This window comes from Ambystoma mexicanum, chromosome 2p (assembly GCF_040938575.1).
Source record: "Ambystoma mexicanum isolate Mex_15411 chromosome 2p, UKY_AmexF1_1, whole genome shotgun sequence".
Lineage (NCBI taxonomy): Eukaryota > Metazoa > Chordata > Amphibia > Caudata > Ambystomatidae > Ambystoma > Ambystoma mexicanum.
Window position 1 is genome coordinate 296,372,240 of NC_090923.1, and position 18,983 is coordinate 296,391,222.

Sequence of the window (18,983 nt, forward strand, 5' to 3'; positions counted from 1 at the left end):
TTTTCTGTGTCATTTCGGATATTTGATTTAATTCTACCAGTCTTCTGACGTCTGTGGCTTATCTTGACCTTTCTGAACAGGATCCTCTGTTCTCTTCTCCCCTTAATTGTATCCAATGTTGGCCTATTCCAGTCAGATAAAACCTTGGTTTCTTGGCATGGTCAGAGTTTTGCTCTGTCTTGATTCTTGATTTTCTTGCTGCGACATACTCCATTTGAGGCCTTTTGTAACCTTTGTTCAATTCTGTTTATGTGCGTAGTGGACTTACATTCATACATAAAGTGCTTCTTGAGGTATATACTTGTAAATGTTGGCACTTGCTGCAATCTATCAACTATAAAGCATAAGCAAGCTTCACGATTCCTTTGCCTCTTGCAGTTACTTGCATCTGTACACGTTTAAACTAACTGAATATCGTCATCATGTATGTGACATAAGTTTCTTCATCTTGACATCAACTTCTTCACCTTAGGCTCACGATGTCACTTATCCGTGGTATTTCGTCTCTTTGTCAGTATTCTCAGGTCATTATATCACTTATATGTGCATCAGTCCGATTTCTTACGACGTCACCATTCATCTTACTTCATTATCCTCTTTGCTTCTTCAGGTATTTTATTCAAACAACCATCATATTGTTTAGGATGTAGGTATGGCTTCTTTAATGGATACCTTACTGTCCAGGTTTTCTTAAGTGTCGGTATATTAACAGCTGCTGTCATCCTGATGGGTACTTGGCAGAGCCCAAGTGCTGCTCTTTGCTGATTTTTCTGTTAACCATACGTCACATACTTTGGTGTGAACCCAATAGCTAATGGGAGAGGGGCAACTGGAGTGGGGACAATACTCACCACTTCCTCTTCACCTCTGTAAGACCAGGGGTTTATTGCAAGGAGCAAACATTGCAGGTCAATGGACGGATGAATGGGAAAATATCTATGCAGATAATTATGTGCAATTAAACAGGATGGCCAAAAAGAAAGAAACAAAACGCATGATAGTTGAATACATAACCGAAGGCTCTAAAAGGGGGGAGCTAAAGATTAATGAACAGAAACCATTACGGTGCATAGATAAAGAGGGGCATAGTATTCCCTGGTGTCATATAAGACCATTGATGATGATAAAAGGAGCAGTGTGGTATGGTGGCTAATGAGAGGGGGGAATAATGCAATGATGTGCTGAAGGGTTGGTGGGATTTGAACAAAATGTGGTGGCAAAAGTGAATAACAGCTCTAAGACAGTTTGGGGGAAATATGTTCATGCATTGACTTGAAAAACATCAACCAGTTGACATAAAGAGCTTTACATGATTCCCTCTGTGTTTCAAGTCCAGTGGGTCCATCCATCTGGTGACTAACAATGGTTGTACCAGGGTGATGAGGAGTGTGGTGCTGACTCGGGGGACAGCTATCATCATGGATGTGTGGTGGGCCTGTGGATTGAAGGCCTACGCCCAGCTTCGGCCTGATTGGAGTGGGGTGTGTGCGATTGTTCTACCGCCCAGTTCTGCCATGGTGGTGCCTCAAAACAGCAGAGCCATGGGATTTAAAGGAGGGAGTGGTGCAGCAAAGTAAGAAGCAAACATTGGCATGCAGAAAGAAGAGAAGTAACAGCTACTGGTCCTAAAAGACTGCTGAAAATGTGGCCGCTATCCCTGATGAGTTCTGACTGTTTTCCAAAGCTGCCACTTTCTTTACCTCTTTGCTGCTTCCAGGTATGCAGGCTAGAGCCAATGGGAAATGGCTGTAACGTATGAGATATGATTTGCTGCAAGTGACCAATTCAACAGCAAAAGGCCTAAACGTGGTAAAGGTAGAGCTAAGAGCACTACATTTGGTGGTGCTCCTAAATCGATAGGTTTTAGATGTTTTAAAGGCTTGAGAAGAAAAAGTGTGTGCCAAATTTGGGAGTAGCTGCTATACAGTGGTGCTTGATGGAGAGGCTTCTAATGGAACATTGAAAGTAGCTATCAGTGAAATACAGACACTCCACAAAAGGATGACAAGTGAAGTTAGTGGAGTGCAGTCCGTGAGAAATCTGACGGTGTCTCCCTGACTAGACCCCAGGGATTTGTCATCCAGGTGTCAAGGACATGGCCCTTACTATTGGATCCAGTTCCTGGGGTGGACCAGTGAGGGAGGATCACCTGGATGGGGGGGTCCTCAGGGAGTGGAAGTGGGACAACGGTGGGTGAGATAATGTATCCCCCTTCTTATAGCACCTTTTCCCCATCCTACCCTGTAGGATACTCAAACACTCTACCCCCCCCTTTTCCAACTCTAACACTTTTGCACAACATGAAAGATATGATATGATATGATATGATATTGCATTTATAACACACCTATACACAAGTGTTTCAAGGCGCGATGACGGACAAACACCAAAGCTGTTTACCTGATGCGTCCCAACACAAGGGTCAAGTAAAGTCAGGCAACTGACCAGAATAACACACAGCTGACACCCCTTTCCCCTCCCCACAGGGATAAAAGGTGGAGCACGAGAGCACCATACGAGCAAGGCAGACCACATGATGAGACAGCTATCCAGAAATACGGCATGAACCAAGAGGATGATAAGGCGGGAAGGGATCTTGCCCTTTCCGACTAAGGCCTGTCAGACCTCCGTGGAAGGAATTGTATGACCGCGAACAATAACCCAAGTGTGTTGCAGCAGATATCAATGGTACATGGAGCCTGCCTACACTGATAAGCAGGAAAGAGGGAGACGCCTTCGACTGTGGTACTGGCCTTGACTCCCAATATGAAGAAAGCCAATCGGTTCATTACAGCCGATGAGTCGAGTGGAGGACCAATAGAGAAACCAAACTGTGTTCAACAAAAGTAGCCAATGGCTGATTGAGAATGTACAAAGAACTGTTGATGTAAAAGGGGAAAGTCAGCTGCAGATGAGCCAGGCACCAAGTGGGTGTTCACTCGAGAAACTCTGGGTGATTACCCAATTGTTGAAAGTACTATTACCAGAAGGCATGTTCAATTTAGGCTGCTTTTGGTTTTCTGAGCTTCCCTACATGCTTGGAGAAGTGGCCTGATGTAAGTAGACTATCTGCAAAATGTACACAATCCTAGGAACTGTTGCATTTCTTTCACTGTCTTTTGTCTGGGTGTTTTATATATTGCCTGAACTAATTCAGGTGTTAATTTTCTCCCATCTACTGCCATGACCTGTCCCAAGTAAACTACTTCTTGTTGACAATACTGCAATTTTTCTTTTTCCACTTTGTACCCTTTGTCAGCTGGTAATGTCAGTGGTGTCACAGAGTCCTTTCTGCTCTAATCTTCTGTTGTGCGACACACCAAAAGGTTATCCACATATTCTATCACTGTACTTGCAACCTGTAGATTGTGGGCGATAAGAGGGTTAAAGTGGTCATACGGGGGTCTAGTAAAATCCTCTGTACAGTCCAAAGCCTTTGACCGGCAGATGATCGTGAATAAGAAAAGTGAATCTCACATCATATAAAAGTAGGAGGAACTGAGAGATTGGCAAGAGTGAACAAGAAAGAGGGATGCGATGAAAAGGGGCAAAGTCTAAAGTCCCAAAGAACAGTGTGTTGACAAGAGTGACCCGTCAGAGGGTTGTCCACCTTAAACTGTTTAAAAAGATATTGAGATTCATGAATACCACAGAGGGAGATACAAGGGTGAAAAAGCATCACCCAATGTACACGCAGAAAGGAACATTTGTTGTTATTTTGAATGCATCAGGCCCTCGAAGTCAAGAGACTTTTCATAGAGCAAGAGACTTGGCCATCGAAGATCCTGATAGCTGAAAAACGAACTGTTGTTTCATGCTGGGAAATCTTGAGCATGTGCTGTGCTTCATACTACCGCCTCATCCCATGCTCAAAACGTGGGGAAGGGAGACCACAACTACCACATCCTGACATATTGTTTGTGAACACTTCTTTATTTTCTTATGAGCCCTATCCCACACTCTTTTGTATTTACTGTAAGGACTGGCAATAGGATTTTCTTTGTATCGACCCTTTATTTGACATGACACCACTAGAACTACCTTATTTTGATTTGATGGTCGTAGCTTGCTCCCATCTTAGTTTTAGGTTTAGATTAGGCATTTTCTCCACCCTACCTATAAAGTTTAATAAACATCCTTGAACTGTGATCACTTGTGTATGTCTATTCCTGATACCATGCCTTCCTTACAAGTCAAACAACTGGTTGGAAAGCATTTTCAGATGGGTGCCACACCTGGATTTCTGGAGTATTTCAAGTAACTGTCCCTGTGCTTGTCCTCATACTCATCACCATCTGCTTTGGCAAAGCTCTATTCAGACTCTATACCAAGAAAAAGAGAGGAACATTTATGTTACCCCTGAATGTTGACAGGGAAAGTACTAAAAATAAGCCTAGAAATAAACTAACAAAGGGTGACAAAACTGATGAATGTATTGGGTCAAAGTACCACCTGAAGATATAGAAAATGATGAAGCTTATTGGATTTCATGCAATCAGGATGGGCCATGGTGTGTGTTGATAAATGGGCCATTGGAAATTTGGGAAGAGGAGGGGGGGTGACATGAGTAGGCTAAAACGATGTGGACAACTAAAAAACAAATTACAGAATGGGGACTATGGGGAGGAGAGAATTTAGTTATTGATAAATCAATAAAAGGGCGGAATAATGTAGTAGAATTTCAAGTTCAGCGTGGTAAAATGGCGCAACCTTACCAGTTGTTGGATTAGCCGGTCAAACAGGAAGGGAGCTTACTTGGTAGTGGCACTGTCATTTGCACTAGGCTGGAGAATGCCCATAATATTTGTGTTCCAAGCTAACAAAATAAATATAATATAGTTCACAGGTAAGTATATGAGTTTTAATAATAGACTGAGGCACTGGGAGCAGGCCTCAAAAGCATGCTTTTAAGAAACAAATTCACATTTTGTTAATTTGCTTAGTAGCCGCAGTGGCTGGCAACACATTGCAAATCCCACATTCCCAGGATTGGACGGTAGGAAGCGAACACCCTTTGTTACTTTCAAGGTCAGGAAACAGAAAACATGGGTGCCATGGGAAGCAAATGAATGTAGAATTCTTTTATAATTCGGCATATTAATTTTTGAAGCTGGTCTACTGACAGCTTCAGATTGCCGATGACAGTTTGAAATTGCCCCTTGGTACATCTCAGCCTGGGAAGAAGTTTGAAAAGTTTCTAACATGCAACATTAAAACTGTAACTTGTTGGTAGTTCAAGTCTCTGGCATTGTCATGATCAAATGCCTTCCCATGAGAAGATGGATGGGAATGATTGGCAGCAGTTGAATATAGATCCGCTGGTCATCCCAAATGTTTCAATAAATGTGCCCTACAATGTGGGAATTGGTGGTTGGATTGTGATGTCACAGGGGTGGACAAGGATGACGGCGTACAGTTTGCGGGACCCAAACAAGTAAGATGATGTATGCCCTTCTATAGGCAAATGATCCGATCCTACCAATCAGCTTTCTGTGGAGGGATGTTCTAATGTTGCAATGTAGTTTGATGTTAATTTTTGATGTTATGAAAGATTTTATGGGCATTTCTTTGACAGCGCGTTTCATACAATTCTGTTCTGCATTTTGTTTGAATGTCACTTAACCAGCTGTGACTGTGCCCAGAATAAATTGTGTTAGTTCTTGCACGGTGTACACTCTTTTTTAGACTACTTTCATAATTTCTATTTGGGAGTTCCGAGGCAACACACTGAACAAAACAAAAGGTCAGTTCTGGAGTCGGTCAGGGCAGAGCAGCAGGTAAGGGAGAAGGTGCAATGTTTTCATTCTAAAGTTGTCAGTCAAAAGGTCTAGGATAGCGATGTACCGAACAGTAGATTTAAGTATTCAGCAAAATACCGAATAGTTGGACAAGTATTCAGCCGGAGCCGAATACAGAGCTCAATATTTACCCACTGAGTGATCTTACTTGCTTTATTATCTTGGCCTGCAGGCTGTATACAGTTCTTGGCTGCAGGCATGCTACCTCCTGAGCTATTTAACTCAGGCTTTGGAACTTACTAGCATCTCTGCCCCAGCTACATTATTCCACTTAATTATATTATGTGGGTTTAGAATTGATGGCACTGGAATATGTAACTTACCGATTTCTCACGTCCTCAGTAACAAAATACCGTTTTCCAACAGCGACTTCACAACCTATTGTTCCAGCTCAATAGTTTTCAGTTGCAAAATTCAGGGGAGACCTGAGAGACATTCAAAATATTCAGATTTTTGCTTCAGCTCTCCCCTCCCCAGCAAACCAACAGATGAACGTCTGTCTGTCCAGCACATGAAGGGCAGGGACTTTTTTGGCAGTTTAAAACCTCTGCTCTGCCTGTACTCAATCCAAAAAGTGACAGCAGCATGTGTTTAATGATACTTTTAAAGTATAAACATGACAAGCCTGAATGAGCCTGAATTATTCCAGGAACATAGTCAAAGCAGTACCTAATGTATTTTGTAGGTGAAACTATTGGGCTTCGAGTGATAATTAAGTATTCACCAAAGCAGAATGTCTAATTTTCAGCCAGAATGTGGTTGAATTCTTACTGAAAGCCAAATTGCAGTACACCCCTACTCTAGGATGAATGTTGCTGGGCTGATGAAACATCCAAGGGGTTATGGATCTTGTCAGCATGGGCTGGCACAATGAAGAGATGGGTGAGGAATGTAACCCCTTCAGAAGGATAAAGAATTAATTGAGTACAGAGGAAGGGTTATTGTTCAGAGGACATAAGATTGTAGTTCCAGAAGGCATGAGAGAATCCGTATTGGAGACTGACCATAAGGGGCATTTAGGAATTAGCAAAACTAAAGGTTTGATTAGGCAGGATTACTGGTGTCCTGCAATGGACCCGAATCGGGAGAATGTTCTCAAATGAATGTGTGGGTACGTATTGCAGCTGAGGGTGACCCCATAAAATTAACGAGTGTACCTGATTGTGTGTGGGATGTGGTGGCGGTTGACATTCTAGGTGGTTTGAGCATGAGAGAGGCTCACACGCTAAATAGCTAGCTGTTTCTCCACTATATCCGACCACATTCAGTGCTTCTGAAAATCACCCTGGGAATCTTAGGGACAATGCAGTGCGTCACGCATTTGATGCTCTGGTCAGGCCAACTCATCCCTCAATCTAACAGAGAGTGCCACAAGTGCATAATAATATTGGCACTGATAAATATAGCACTTAGAAACTGGAAGTATGACTCGCTAAATAAATAATCACATTAATGTTATTATTATTATTATTATTATTATTATTATTATTATTATTATTATTATTATTCGTGAATTTGTAGGTAGAACAATACTAACATATGTGTAGCCAGTTACACAAGTTATATTGATTAGGAAGCTACAGTACTCATGATCCCAAAGGTAGCAATGGGGATGCTTTAGTGACTGTAGAAGGAGAACAGACCCTGATGCTTCTTTTTCTCACAACAACGTTGATGTTTGTTTATCGATGTTGTTAGACACGCATATATTAAGAGAGTTATATTAGAGTACTGTGTGCTTAAATAAAGGTAGATATATAAAGTGTCACTTAGTTATTTCCCACAGTTAACCTAATAGTAGGAACATCCCAAAACTCGTTTGGGATTGAGGCGACATACACTGTTGGATATATATAGTTGTGTATTTGGATTAGAATTGATGTGCTGAACAATAATTGCACATAGATAAAATGTTATATGTTGTTAATACACCCTTGGAACTGTACACAAGGTGTTTTCTGACACATTTCTGAATTCAAACATGTTTAAAAACCTGTATGGATTGAAGCATTGTCCGGTACTCTGAGTGCTGACCCATGGATAGTCTATCTACCACTCTATCTACCACTCATAAGCTTGCCTCGGGTTCCAGCCTGCTGAGCAGGGGTGGGCTGTCTATATTGGGTGATTGGGCAGAGCCCCAAGGAATATGGATGGGCCTCCCATGATTGCAGATTGTTCAATATCAGCCAACCTGAGGGGTTGTGCTCCGGAGACGACACCACAAGAAGTAGCTGGCATTCATGATCCTTGCCCTATAGAAGAATATGCATGTGTCTGATTTTGAGACCAATCTTGGACAGATCAGGAAGTATTGGGGCTCTGATCCTCAGCCCTCAAGGACAACTATGTGCCATATTGATGCAGAACTTACCATGTCCTTATGTGGAGTGTAGAAAGTGCCAGGAGCCAGAAAAGGACTGAAGGACCATACTGAAAAAGTATGTTTATTGAAAAAAAAAGTTTGAATGCATGTGACTGTGTGTGTGTATGCATGCATGTGCACTTATGTGTATGAACGTGTTCATATATGTGTTTGTAAATATGTGTGTGTGTGTGTGTGTGTACGGGTCTGTGGACATGTTTGCTTGAGATGTCGTGTGGGGATGTTGATATGGAGGGAAGTGGGGCCCTGAGAGCCACATGTGGAAGACTGGGATACTAAAACCCACATAGGACATCATTGGAGTGCCGAGAACCACTCATGGGCCAAGCTGGGGCAGTGAGATCCACAAGGGGCAGAACTGAGGCTGTGAGAGACATATAGAGCAACTTTATGTACATGAGTGCCACATGTCTAGAGCACTGAGTTCCACATGAAGCAGAAACAGGGTTTTAGAGCAATGTGCAGCAGGACTGGGGTAGTAAGATCTGTGTACCAGGGGACCTCTGGTAAAGGCAATCACATGAACAAAAAGGAATCCAAAAAAGGAGTGTACACCAAGCAAGAAGCAACGCAAATGTATTGGAACCAAACAGCTGGGAAGCACAGTTCATACAGCCCTGTGGAACTGAATGAAATGAGCTGTCAATGCCGCCGACTGCATCTAAACATTTTATACCCAAATTACAGAATGGTCATACAACATTTTAGTTACATTTTCAGGACCGGTCACAGAAGCTGATTGGTGGAACTATGTTAGTCCCCCATAAAAATGTATATGTTAAGTGACCCTGATTGGACCATTTCTTGGCAAAAAATCACATTAATATCCCTCGTGACATCACAAACCTTCCCACACCGCCCCTCAATTACGTGATTGTGCTGAGCCAAAAACACTTGTTTGCCATTGGTTGGCAATGCCTAATATACGAAATTGCTTGAGATGGCAAGGGGAGAGACATTCACACAGAGTCTGACTACTGATGAGCCCCGCTGACATCAGCGATGACACTGTACAATGTTGTACCCTAGGGACAGCAAAACCTCTTTCCGCTGATCGGCTCCCTGTCGTGCGCCCCACAGCCCCTACCACAATGCTCTGCCACCCACCCCCTTGCTCTCTTCCCATGCCTTAAAAAGTGTAGTCTAAAAACAATGATACCACACCGTGGCTGGATGTATTTGATTTCTATTTTTCTCCCAATTCTCCCTGTGCACCAAGGTGCCTTGTTCATTGGCCTTGAAAGTATCTCTTAGAGTGACTTTGATGGGGATGGGTTCTCTTAGGAGACATCAGCTGTGCAACATTTAGGCATACTGTTTCTGGTGAATGTTCAAAACGACATACTGCTGTCACAGGCCTCCAGCTCTTTTATTATGCAGTGCTTGCAAAACATTATTTGATAACATGGGCCTATAAGAAAATGGCTTCTCTGCTGTTCACATATTTCTCAAAAGCCCCATTACAACGTTACCCTCTAAGGGACCTTGCAGCCCCACCCAGTGCTGGCCCAGTCCCGGGAGGAAAGCTCAGCGGCAACACGCTCGACTTGGAAGCAAGACAACACGGAACAACACAGGTTCGATACCGGGGTCCGCGCTTAGAAACCTCTGTGTATTAAGCACATTATAAATAACCAATCAATCACTATACAACTACCCATTACTACGCCCAAATCACCCACCCTTCATTCCGTTCCCCCATGGGACTTCTCATGCTGGGCCTGCTTCTTTGTCCACTTATGAAAGCAGCGCCACGTTCAATGACATCCCCCACTCCTGATGTCACCCACCACGGCACTCTCAACGTCACCACAGTACTTGCGGAACTGATACGTGCACACCCTTGAAGCATTGAACCTGGGCCTTTACAACATCGGTATGGGGCAGATATAGGTCAGTGGGACAGAGCCAGGACACTGACAGACTGAGCAGAACTGGACAGTGAGAGCTGTTGGGGGATGAACGTGTGTGTGGGGGGGGTGGAGGTTGGAGTGCTTAATGGAACGTGGCATCAGGTGTAAAGGAATATTTCAGTGGATCAGCTGCAGAACTCCTAGTAAATACTATGGTCCTTTTTTAATGTTACATTCCAAAATAAATTTGAGTCATAAAATGCGCCCCCTTTATTTACACAATTTCTAAAGTGTGTTTCAGTTTGGTCGATGCACTTGTGCAAAATCAGAGACATGTTGGATCCAATGATTTAATATGCCTCCAATTTTGCCTAGTCCTTTGACTAGAATAGATCTGCAAGTAAGGCTTGTATGAGAAAGTTGTATATCATAACAGATTACTACATGTTTGTGGCTCTCTGGTATTTCGTATTACATCTCCTAAAACATGACTAAAACTTTGAAATTGTTTCTGTTCTGTAAATGACCAAAACTGAACCGAAATTATTGCCATTAAGTGTGCCATGGCAGTATTTGACATGGATAGCATTAGAGTTAAAGGTGGATGGGCCTCATTACAAATCGCCCGGTATGGAAACAACGGTGGCGGTAAACCCGCCGCCACCGTTGTTTCCATGCTGGGCGATCACAACTCCTGCAGGCGGGAGGTGATGTTCCCGCCAGGTCTGACCTGGCGGGTTTAACACCGCCCGCCTGCAGGCGGACGTGGAAACACTGGCAGCATTACGAGATGGTGCCGGTTTTTCCATGATCCCCAATCCCATTGAGTCCTGTGGGACTCAATGGGAATCCCCATGATCCCCATTCCCATTGAGTCCTGTGGGATTAACACCATTCCGCCTCCGTGATTCCTGGAAAACCGGGGTTGTAATGCCCCGGTTTTTCCCGGAATCACAGAGGCGGAATGGTAATACGAGTCCGGCGGTAACCAGGCGGTTTTACCGCCTCGGTTACTGCCGACTCGTATGTCTGGTTATTACCATGAATGAGGAGTAGTCCTATATGCGTAATCGATTTTGTGACGACCAGTTAACAGATGACAAATGTGGTCACGATTCCCTCTCTGCAGTGATGCAAAGTTATTAAAGTATTTCTTTTTACTACATACAAAGTCAGCTTATACAAGCAATGCTTTTTCAGCCCATTCATAAATTGCTGTCTCTCATCGAGCACATTTCGATGGGCTGCACCCATTACAGTGACGGCATCTGTCATCGATTCAGCTACAGGCTTAGTGGGGCAGAACGTGCTTTTATATATTCTGTCTACAGTCCATTGTCACGCTGGCACAGTCATGAAAAGCGCCCTGGAAAGTGTGCGCGCCAGCAGCTGGGAAGTGCACGCCCGCTAACAATGAACGCCTTCCACCCGTGTTTCATTATCAGGAATGAAGGATGTCTTACATTAAATAAGGATCACGTTTTAACTGCCTCCTCTGTGGCTAAAATCCTCTATTATTTCCAAAACAATTAGCAATCACGTGGCATATAACTATCTACCTTTTGCTTCGCCCTGGCCAGGATTAAACAACAATGCGCACTGTACCTTTGAAAAAGTCCTGAGGTCTGTTAAAGAAAATCACTTTGGAAAAAGGTCCCTCAATTAGCTTAAGTACTGACATCTTTACGGGTGGCCTGGGAAAACCTCCATTTCGTTTTCTTTCAATTAAGCAGCTGGGAAATGTTATCCAAAATAGCCCAGCACTTTATCCATACAATCAATCGACTACTGAAAGAAACTCTGTTCTGGTGCTATAATGGCACGAGGAAACTTTTCCACAGTCAAGATGAACGATTCATCCCTCCAATCACGGATGCGAAAATACGGTGCTTTCCTGCAACAACGTGTCTACTCTACTGTACAACCCCGAGTGTAGAGGGAGCAGGAATCACTAGTTCATTAGGGGTTCTCACCCACGATATTCTTTTTGAAATGGGTTAAAATGGGGCATTTTATCTCACGCTCTGTGTAAAATCGGGTTAAAAAGCCACATGGTTTGCAATCCGCTTTGTAGGGCAGCACGTATAACATTCCAATAGATGCAAGTCACCAACAGCACAGTGGAACATTCTACAGCACGTATTCCTGCCAGTCAGCATGTGAATGCTGTGAGGGCAATATTGAGAGGTGGCAGGGTCATACTTTCTGCTCCATATTCGAAATTAAAAAAAACATATTGTTATAATTATTAATTTATAATGCGCTTAATACCAGGAGTGGTTTCTAAGCAGGGGATCAGGATTCGAACCTGTGCTGTTTTGTCTTGTTTTCAAGGTAACCCTTGCCCCTGAACTATCCTTCTCCCCAGATGCTTAAGGGGCAAGTCCCTGCTCACAAGCAGGAAGCACAGTCCTCCATGCAAATAGGTTGGGCTGTGCTGCTGAGCACTGCGATAAATTTACATTTACAAAGACATTCTAAATGTTCATTAGATTGGTTATCTAAAGTGTACATCTCTCACCCAAAGAATAGGTGCCATGCCCCCAGCTCTAAAAGAGTAGTTGTCACTGCTTAAACCTACCTGTCATATGCTATATTTTCCTCATGTGTGGTCGGGCACTGTTTGAGACATGGGCACGTAATGGTTTGAATCAGGTCGAATTCATTTGAATATGAAGGAAATCCTCATATCAGATCCAAATAAAAAAAAGTCAAATGCAAACATTAAATCAATGTAAAATAGGAGCAAACAGGAACAGCTTTCAAAAGTTAGGACCTGAATTAATCCAGCAGGTGCTCTTGTCTACTGAAGCCACTCGAATTAGAGTTTCAGCTGAAAACGCTTCAAATCGCTAAGGCCACTTCGAGCTCCCATTGCTTAGTTCGGTTTAGATATATTTCATGACGATTCGTCCATCTCTAATTCCAGGGGAAATTGTCACTGTTATGTCTCTATTTGTCTAGTAAAGTAGGATACTCGGCCCTGATTTATAAAAGCCCTTTACAAAGCCGCAATCCCATTGGAAAACGCAGTGTAAATCAGGCCCTAGGGCTGCAGAGAGCACTGTTTATGGCTAATCACATACTGTATTTTTGATGAAGTAAAGAGATGACCCGCCTTCATCTCGTTGTCAGAACTCAGCCCCATCGACTATTGCGAACATAAGGGGCGATTCACAAAGCTTGTCCTAAGGGTAAGTGTGACTTACACCTGTAAAAGTAGCACATTTGCAGTGCACAAACAAAGCATAATTTACAAAAGATTTAGCATATGCGTGTACTTGGCAAGTGCTTAATGCACAACTAAATGTATACATTACGTCTTTAATTTGCATGGATATCTGCACACGAAGGCATTCCCAGGAAAGTGTCAGATATGCGCCAGTATCTTGAGCAGGCTTCTCTTGGCATGCGGGTCTATCGGTGCCCAACCAATTTACACCTGAATATGTGGATTTGCACCCGTCAACCCGTAATAATCCGCCGATTATTATAATAGTAACATCAGCTAAATGGTGAGTATGTTTGGGAAAGTGCAATATTGGTAGTAGGCATCCGTCATGTATGGGTACAGTAAACACAGGTAGGGTTGCAAGTGGAGGCATGAAAACACTTTTTTGTAACTTCCCCAAAAATCCACGTTCAATGTCTGAAATGTGTGTGTTGGGTATATGTTGCACGTGGACTTCTGTAAAGGCACACGCAGTGGTAATTTACGCCAACACGCTGGTGTCAATTAACTTTATTGTAAATTGCAACCAACGATTCCAGGCTGTGCCAATGCGCAATGCAACCCATTCATGTATTCACGTCTCTATGGTCACGACTATTAAAGTGAATGGCTGTTAAAAAATTCCAAACGCCCCGAGGCTGTAATGAATGTTTTACCCGCAATCTGTTTATAAAAGGACGTGCACCTTCCATTTTTCTCAAATCGATATATTGGGAGCAGGTTCCTTGAGCGAGCTGTGTGCCCAATGTCTGCACGAGCTCGCAGTGATTCACGACAGCGCTTTGTTTCCCACTTGCGTTGGTTTTCAGCGTAAGCCCTTAGCCCTGCTCAAGTGGGTTGATTTAGTCAGGAACAGAAGATGAAAGGGACGTGCCGTTGCACTCCACTCTAAACTAAGCCACATGTGTTAGTCCTGCCCCCCTGCCAGCAGCCAGCAGTCAGGGGCGTGGAAAAGAAGTTCTGGGTGGATGTTACGGCAAATCCAGTCTTGCAAAATGTGTAGTGTGTGCCTTTATTAAGTCAAAGCCCACCCTACCTCGACTGTGACAATTCTCTCTGGTCTCCCAGGCAACAGTTTCCTATTGATTTTCTTAAAAGGATCTCATCGGAATCTTCTGAGATCTTACAACATTCCTACTTAAAACCTTAAGAGTGGTACATAGGTTTTAATAAAGTGCTTAGTATGGTTCCCAAAACCCATCTAGTTTCTCACATGTTCTTCTATAGCTGTAGCCCTATCTTGGAAGGATAGCTCATGGGCAACAGTGCTGCCTTGGAAGCGAGACAACGCAGAGCAACACAGGCTTGATTCCCCGGATCTGCTTAGAAACCTCAGGGCATTAAGCACGTTATAAATAACCAAATATAATATTTTATAATATGGGATAACGTACCTCCTACCACAGGGTGTAAAGATATTGCACGTCACTGAGTAGTTCTGTGTCCAAATAGAGGGAAGGCTTAGTTCCTTTCCTTTACATGAGGTGGCTTGCATCATCCTTTATGTATGAGAGGGGAACTTTATTTGGGATAGAACATGGCTACACACTGTCATTCCCTTTAATTATGGGCCTGTGCTTAATCTAGTGCAGGAGATCTTTCATTTCCTGGGCCATATAATCAATAATGAATCTGTTTGGATTTAAAACAATAATGTGTTGCCCAAAAAATAGCTTCGAATAAAATGCATCGAAAGAACCTTTTCAGTTTATGTTTTTAATTAAGCAATAACATGCAGATTCTTGCTCACATTCAATTATCGCCAGAGGTGCACAAATTAAACACTTTACCATAAATATATCCTTGTTAATAATGGCTGTAAAGTGTCACAGGAAATGTTAAATTCATTGGAATAGACTCCACATTTCTTACACCCATGTGAACTCTGTGAGAATGGATTCAAAGTTCATTCGATTCTCTAGCAGCTCCTTGACTAAATAGCTAACCTTTCCCTTGTAAGTGTTCTTCTGAATCTGGCTCAATAAATTAACAGGTAAAACTAATGATGGCGCGGTCATCTACAAAACTATTTTATAAGCAAAGAATTTGAAAAGCTTCTCACATCTTCAATTGAGGGCTGCAGTGACAGCTGGAATTCCGCTCTGTGCTGGCTCATGCAGCAGACATGGTGACATTCCAACCAAAGTGGAATAACTGATTACAGAGCGGTTGTGATGTCATTTCCGTATTACAGGCCACTTGCGATGTCACAACTGCCCTGTAATAAGAACATTATTCCTGGGCTTTTATACAGATATTGAAAGCTGCCTGTATTGTAAGCTGTGTATGCGATCCTTGATGTTAATCAAGCCTATTTCATTAACTCTTCTCCACATTATCCTCAAGGCAGGAGCCCCTTCACTGGCTCGTTGTTCAGCAGAGTGCCTAGTTTAATGTGCATTGCATTATTCAGGTTCAGAGTGCGAAAACAGATAGGCCCAGGCACCCATAAAAAAATGGGCAACAATCGCAAATCCCTTTTGATTACTTTTTTAAACAAACTGTTAAGGGAGTACCTTGAAAGCATATTTTGTAATCTTTGTGGCAAATATTAAATGTTTTAATGCACATGGGGGTCAATAATATCGATGATGCATTGGCAAAGCCAATAAATCTGGCTTTGGAATACTAGTGGGCAAGAATTTGTTTGTAAAGCCCCCAAACTGCAGGTCAAGCCACAGGCCCAGATTACTCTACTATGCTGCAGATCATGTTTGACTCACTTGGTTCGGCCTTCATGCATCAGGTGGATGGTACATAACTAGTAAACAAGTCACCCTTGCATCCAAGCCCATTACAATGTTTACCACACCTGCATGGAATACTGTGTACATTAGAAACTTTAAAAAAAGAAGTCCTAGACATTTTGTGAATTGGATTGACATATCAGAACTAAATTACAATCTAACTTGCTTAAATCATCATGTTGACTTTAACATCCCCTCAGTGACAAGAAACAAAAGAGGTGCACACACCAGCCAGAGTTGGTTTAACAAAGATATCTATGGAGGCAATCCCATTATCCAGATGTACACACATTCAATTTAAAAGATATCTAAGGACCTATACAAATTCCATTCTCAAAACCAAAAATGCCCACTTCACCCACAGAATTGACAATGCTTTGGATAAAACGAAGGCGTTTGCTCCAATCATGGCAGATGTTTCCCTCCTTCTTTTATCTCTTCTAAAATCACCCCTAACAATCCATAGAAAATGAGTTAAATAACATATTCCTGCAGGTGTGACAGAGGCAAATAACGATATTAGAAAATGATTCTAGGCAAACTGGAGCTCAGGTGAAACATTTTAAAATGTTCTCTTATTGGGCCTGCTTTACAAAATCTTTTGCCAAAGGAAAAATCCCATTGAAAAAGGATTTGTAAATAAGGTCTCTTATCTCATCTAAGGAGTCAGGCTTGAACATGAACGCACATATTTATGTGACTATTGATAAATAAGACAACATTTAATCTACATGAAGTAAGCAATGTCGAACCGATTTGGCAATTAATGCATTTAGCAAAGACAGTTTAGAACATGTTCTCCCAACAGTTACAATTTCTATTGAAGACAACATTCTACAAGATCAGGCGTAGCCAGTCGAAGCACAGCAATGATTACTACAGCCATAATGGACCAGCTTAGAGAGGAGTGGATGGGGCAGTGCTAGAGCTTTGGTGTGATTGGACTTATTTGTGTCTTCAACATCATTGAACATCCCACTTCTTTAACCAGGCTTGAATCTTAAGGCATGGATGGCTCTGTCCTAGAATGGATTGGTTATTTTCTCAATGATCAAACGCAGTCAGTAGAGTTATGTACTTCTGCATCTATTCATGAATCTCTGGCCTATTGTGTGCCACCAGGATCAGAGTTGTTGCCAAACTATTTTAGGATATTTAAGCTTTGTCAGATCTGATACGTGAAAGTGGCCCCATATTCTCTAATGATAACGATGAAAATAAAATCTTGGAAACATTATCATGTTATCCTGATTTTACCATCTTGACTGTAAAGGCCTCCATCTCCCCCATCAAACAGTGCAATGAACCACATTGTCTCAAAATCATACCATGAATGACATAGGTATGATAGTCAAGTTGTCAGCTCATACCTGGAGTTTCATATAAGGTCAAATAGTTTTGATCAGTGTCCAGAAACTGTGACACCTATTAGAAATCTAGGAATGATCATGTACTCATATCTTTTTCTTTTTAAACAGGTGGCTTACGTTTAGAAGAACAGATTTTTTTTATTTGAGCAATGTCTATTACCACTGCTGCAATTGCAGTCAATGTATGTATATTGGTTCACCCTACTGGTTCTGCATATATTGCAGCTCCTCCACTGTTCATTTTTCTGCCTTCTTGGGCAAGTCCTGTCATTTCTCAGTGTCAACCATGTCCCAGCTTTATTCTAGATTCAGTCTTCCTGTTCACTTGGTCTCCACCATCGACCGCCATAGGAAAGCCTTTGTACGAAGGGAGTCGTTGGCCAGCTCCACATCATGACTACAAAATCAAATCACAGGCAGAATGTTTTATTTTATACTGCTGCTCTTGGACCCATTGGCATTTATTATGCCACAGACAATTACAATTCATTGTTTAACTAAGATTACAAATATGTCTGGCATATTTAGCACCACCACCCACCTGGTGCCTTCCTGCTTGCCGCTCTTTTCCACCACTTAGCAAGCCCCGCCCACCTGGTGCCTTCCTGCTTGCCGCTTGTTAGGGAGAATTCTCTCTTTAGGCTGAATTTCCTAACCTAGTGAGTCCCCCAGCAGCTTTGCTGGATTTTTGGAGTTTGTTTTTTTCTCCTGCCAAGAGTGAGACTCTTTTTTCTCCCACTCTTGGACATGATTTATGGTGTTCCTTTGACTGTTAATGTGTTTTATGGGCTATGGGGTCCTTTACTCCATAGGGTCTCATGTGTTTTTAGTATGTGTGTTACACAGCACCCTCCGTGCAGTGACACAGGGGTGTCATAGTGACACCCCACCATAGACTCCATACCCTGGGACTGACTACTGTCTCCCAGGGCATGTAAAGTCACAATTGGCTTTACTAGTCCCAAATTATTAACAGAAACCAGTACAAACCATCATATTGTGGACGTACTGGTCGGGGCCATTCGATTGCTCCGGGGTCTGTTAGTCAAGGGGGCACGTCTCCGTCCCCCCTGATCAAGTTTTGGCTGGTGGCAGTGGATACTACTTTTTATATTCAACTGCGAATATATCCCTATGGGATTTTCCCATTGTTCGAGGCTACCAACTTTAATTATTTAATTCACATAGCCTCGAACATACCGCCGGTTTATTTATTTAATATTAATTCGCCGGTTGGTATTTTTTGCCAGGACTCGATTCTAAAATGGCGTTTGTGTTCTCTTCTGTGACTCCAACCCAAGTCGAGCCCTTTGTTCCACTTTTTGGCGGGCTTCTCCACAGAAGCCTCCAACAGTGGTGCCACTCTGTTTGGGTACCACAGGGAGTGTGGGAGGGGGTTTAGGCACCCTGGACTGAGTTATCTTTTAAACTCAAGTTGCACTCTTGTGTGATTGGCCCAAGTGGTGAGCCGGCCGGCTCACCACTTAGCATGTTTGATTGACTGCTAGGCTGAGTGAATGGGGGTGTGCTGCATAAAAGCAGGGCTTTGGGGACTGGAACTTCAGAAGTCGCCACAGGACCTGAGAATCTGACGAGG